Raw genomic sequence first — 5,481 nt, 5'->3', positions numbered from 1 at the left:
GCTCATTGAAAAATGTGTCTCTTTTAGACAGGAGAATTCCCATGGACACGGTGAGTGGTTCAGGCCACGAAAGGTATGCTGGGCTGGCGGGGAAGGGCAGATGGATGTCCGACGATGCCCTTGGGGCACACTCTCAGCTCCAGCTTCCGCTGGTGTCTCTCGCTTTCCGTGTGGTTCAACACCTTTGAGCAGGTGCTCCCGTGATGGGACAGCTGTCTGCTCTGCTGGGGCGGCCCTCACCGGTCGGCCTGGCTCATTCACCAGTGCTGGGCTCGTGCTCTTTGCAGCCAGAGAGGGTAGCTTCCCCTTCATTTCCCGGAGGCTTGGCGCTGAGGTGGGCTGTGTTCCAGGGCTTCTGTCTCCCTATCCATGTCCCTTGCCTGCCCTCCTGTGTTTCCAGTAGTGACATTGGTATCTCAGCCCCTGGGTCCAGTGCCAGAGGAGGAAGGACCAGGCTTTATAAGGACTAGCAAGTCCAAAAGTCCCCAGTCCCTACCCTGGCCATCCTCCCACTTGGGATCATTACCTCTATTGCTCTAGTTCTCCCCCAAATTCTAATGTGCCTATTAAAAATAATATTCTTGTTGATGTGTAATATTCATATAGACATGAGCATGAATTCTTTTTTTAAAAAAGATTTTACTTATTTGACAGAGATCACAAATAGGCAGAGAGACAGGCAGATAGAAGAGGAAGCAGGCTCCCTGCTGAGCAGAGAGCCCGATGCGGGGCTTGATCCCAGGACCCTGAGATCACGACCTGAGTCAAAGGCAGAGGCTTAACCCTCTGAGCCACCCAGGTGCCCCAACATGTGCATGAATTTTAAGCTTCCCGGGGTGCCCAGGTGGCTCAGTTGGTTAAGCCTCTGCCTTTGGCTCAGGTCATGATCCCAGGGTCCTGGGATCGAGTCCTGTATTGGGCTCCTGGCTCGGTGGGAAGCCTCTCCCCCTGCTCATGCTCTCTCTCTCTCTCTCTCTCTGTATTTCTCTGTCTTAAATGAATAAATAAAATCTTAAAAAAAAATTGTCTGCTTTTGGCTCATGATCTCAGGGTCCTGGGATCCCTGCTCAGAGGGGAATCTGCTTCTCCCTCTCCCCCTGCCTCTCCCTCCAGCTCATGTTCTGTGTTTGTCAAATAAATTTAAAAAATTTCTTAGCTTCCTGCTTGATGAACTTTTGGAAATTGAACACAGCCACGTAACCAACACTCAAGTGGAGAATCAGAAAATCCGCTAGCACTTTGGACTGTTACATTGTGCTCTGGTCAGTTATGGCCCACCTGTGCCACCAAGAGTAACCAGCACACTAGTTTCTTTACAGATTTTTATTTATTTATTTGAGAGAGAGAGAGAGCACGCATGAATGGGGGAAGGTGGGGGGAGGGGCAGAGGGAGAGGGAGACACCGACTCCCCGCTGAGCAGGGAGACTGATGGGGGGCTGATCCCAGGACCCTGGGACTGTGACTCGAGTTGAAGGCAGGCACTTAACTGACTGAGGTACCCAGGCGCCCTACACTCATCCTAATACCACAGATTTGCTTTGCCTGCTTTTGAATTTCCTGTGTGTGAAACCACTCAGTATGTAAACTTCTTTTTTGTCGTGCTTCTTTCACTCAACGTTACATTTGTGAGATTCATTTACAGTGTCGTGGGTAGCCATAGCACATTCTCTCTCGTGACTTTGTAGCAGTCATTGTGTGAATATACCTCAATTTATTGCGGCATTCTACTGTTGAGCTTTCCAGATATGTGCTACTACATAGGTTGCTATGAGTATTTGCTGATGAACAGAATGTCTAGGTCGTAGAATTTGTGTGTGTTCCATTTTATTAGATAATGCCAAAAGTTCTCAGTAATGATTGAATCAGCTTCTGCTCCCACCAGCAATGTACCAGACTTCTAGTGGCTCCTCATTGACACTTAGTATGCTCTGTTTTTTCATTTTAACCACTTTGCTGGATGGATGGTGGTATTGGATTGCGGTTTTTACTTTTTTTTAATCTAAAATTTTATTTTATAAAAAAAGATTTATTTGTTTATTTATTTATTTATTTGAAAGACAGAGTTCACAAGTAGGCAGAGAGGCAGGCAGAGAGAGAGATTGGAGGAAGCAGGCTCCCTGCTGAGGAGAGAGCCCAATGCAGGACTCGATCCCAGGACTCTGGGATCATGACCTGAGCTGAAGGCAGAGGCTTTAACTCACTGAACCACCCAGGTGCCCCTTAATCTAAATTTTTAAAGATTTTATTTATTTATTAGAGAGGGAGAGAGAGAGAGAGAGCGCACAAGTGGGGTGAGGGGCAGAGGGAGAAGCAGACTCCCGCTGAGCAGGGAGCCCGATGCAGGAGTTGATCCTAGGACTCCAGGATTATGGCTTTAGTCAAAGACAGACGCTCAATGACTGAGCTACCCAGACCTTCCTGGTTTTTACTTTCTTAAAATTTTTATTTGTTTGTTTATTTTTGAGAGAGAGAGAAAGCACATGGGTGTGGAGGGGTGGCGAGGAAGGAAAGGGAAAAAGAATCTCAAGCAGACTTTTAACTGAGCATGGAGCCTGACATGGACTCGATCCTATGACCCTGACATCATGACCTGAGCAGAAATCAAGAGTCGGGCACCCAACTGACTGAGCCATCCAGGCGCCCGTGGATTTTAATTTTTGTATTTCTCGGATGACTAATGAAATTGAACCCTTTTCTTATGTTTATTAGGTATTTGGATATCCTCTTAAAAATTATTTTATTTGGGGTGCCTGGGTGGCTCAGTGGATTAAGGCTCTACCTTCACTCAGGTCATGATCTCAGGGTCCTGGGATCGAGCCCCACATTGGGCTCTCTGCTCAGCGGGGAACCTGCTCCTCCTCTCTCTCCTACCTTTCTGCCTACTTGTGATCCCTCTCTGTCAAATAAATAAATAAAATCTTTAAAAAATTATTTTATTTTTATCATTTTTAAGTAGGCTCTATGCCCAATGTGGGGCTTGAACTGAAAACCCTGAGATCAAGGATTGCATGCTCTACTGACTGAGCCAACCAGGCACCCCTGGATATCCTCTTTTTGTGAAATGCTTATTCACATCTTTTGCCCATTTTTCTACTGGTTTCCTTTTTCCTATTGATTTGTAGTAAATATAATCTCATAGCTATGAGTCTTTGGGGGGGGTGTATAGTCTACAAATATCTTTTCCCGTCCTGTGGCTTCTCTTAATTTTCTTCAGAGTGTCTTTTGATGAACAGAAGTTTTTAATTTTAATGTCGGACAGTTTATCAATTTTTATCTTTCACAATTAAGTGCGTTTTGAGTCCCTTTTAAAGAAATCTTTGCCTATCCCAAAGTTAAGGAGATATTCTGCTTTTTTCTAACTTTACAGTTTTATCTCTCACATTTGTATCTATAATCCATCTGGAGTTGATTTTCGTGTATGCTGTGAGGTAGGGGTCAAGATTCATCTTAAAAATATGGGCTAATGCCATCTTGACCTCTGACCCCATCCACTCCCAGTGAAAGACCTACTTTAATCAAGAGGGGCTTTTGTATCCAAATGTGTGCTTTCACGGCTAAATTCAGAAGGAGCCCTCTGCCTCTGTGAAGGGGCCAGGGCAGAACTCTCAATGTGGGAGTTCCTGAAATGTGCTTGGTCCACCTCTTCCAAGGGAAGTGGCTAGATCATGAGTAACAGGGGACACGGGGACAGAGAGATGAAGCATCTCCACCCCTTTCAGCTGGGATTCCATCACCCATTGAATTGGGAGATTTAGAGATGCCCAGTGGAGCCGTAACTCCAGCGTTCCAAATCAGAAGTCTAGGACTTTCTGCTTTTTCTGCCCACATTTATTTACTTAACAGATGTCTGGTTGCCTACTCTGTACTGGACAGTGATCACTGGGGACACAAGAGTGGACAAAATGGACCGCCAATCCCACTCTCATGGACCTTATATTCTGGTGCAGGGAGAAAGGCAATGAAAATATAAATAAACAAAACACATAAGGAAACATATGAAGGAAGATAATTACTATGGAGACAAATAAAACAGGACAGAGGGACTGCAAGTGCTGGGTGGTTAATTTTAAGTTGGATGGTCAAGGAAGGAAGGCATTATTATTGAGAAGGTGACATTTGAGCAAAGACCCAGAGAGGCATGCAGACATGGGGTAGGGGGAGAATTCGCAGTAGAGGGGACAGTAGCTATAAAGTCCCAGAGGCATGAAATGGTTGCGTAAGTAATGGAAGAGCCGAGAAGCCAAAAGGTATTTTGAAGAATTTTAGCAGAAGTCCCTATCAACCCTAGAGAGACAGAAGGAGGAAGCAGTGTTCTGGAACCCAGGGAGGGGATCACCCAACAGAAGCTGCAACCGGGGGGGTCTGTAGGCCAGCAGCTGGAGGAGATGTGGCTGGAGACAATACAGGGGGTAGAAATATTCTGATTTTCCTCTTCCTCCCATCCTCCAGTCTCCCATCATTGCCTCCTCGTGGCAGAACCTGGCCAGCAGCCAGCTGATAGAATTGCTGGTTGAAGCAGCCTGGGGAGCAGCCCCCCAAGATACAGAGCAGTGCAAGGAAGTTGAGAACCAGCCCTGAAAGTGGACTTTCCAGCAGCAAAATACCTCTTCACACCTACTGAAGAGCTACAGTGAAAAAGATCAATCAAACCAAATATTGGCAAGGATGGGGAGTACCTGGAACGTTTTTCCATTGCTGAAGGTGTGTATGAGAGTAAAAGTACTTTGGAAAACTGCTTGGTAGTCTCTGATCGAGTTGGATAGACACCTACCTATGACCCAGCCATTCTACTACCAGGGATATGCTCAAAGAGAAATGAGAACCTACGTCCACAAGAAAGGCTTGTCCTAGAATGGGAACAGCAGCACTGTGGGTAATTGTCACAACACTGGAAACAACCCAAAGTGTCCACCAACAGGAAAATGGATTAAACTGTGGTTAAGTCATACAACAGAATAAGCATTACAATAGAAACAAACTACTGCTAGATGCAAGGACATGGATGAATCTCCAAGACATGCTGAGGGAATGGGCCCACATAACTGAGGAGAAACTGCGTGACTCCATGTCAAGTACAAAGACAGGCAACACTCATCTGTGGTCATCAGGGAGGAGCCCCTGGCAAGGGGCAGCAGGGAGACTTTCTGGGATTGTGGAAAGGCTCTTGACCTTGATCTGGGTGTTGATAACACAGACATATTTGACAAAACTCATCAATTTTACTCCTAGGATCTGCGTATTTCCTATTCTATGAAAATGACACCTTAATAAAGGGAGAAAATGTAACAAAAATAAAAGACTTAGACCTTTGTCTCCCTTCCTCTGCCACCAGCCCAGCTCGGGTGCTCCTTGCAGGGCTGTGGCTGTCTCATCCCTCAGGTGTCCCCATCCATGGCCCCTGCAGCTCTCCCCCATTCTCAACCCCTAGTCCCCCAGCAACAGGGGCAGATCCATCTTGCCAAAGCAGCTGTGGGGGACAG

The sequence above is a fragment of the Meles meles genome, chromosome 5 (assembly GCF_922984935.1).
Source record: "Meles meles chromosome 5, mMelMel3.1 paternal haplotype, whole genome shotgun sequence".
Lineage (NCBI taxonomy): Eukaryota > Metazoa > Chordata > Mammalia > Carnivora > Mustelidae > Meles > Meles meles.
Note: the sequence above shows the minus strand (reverse complement) of the source record.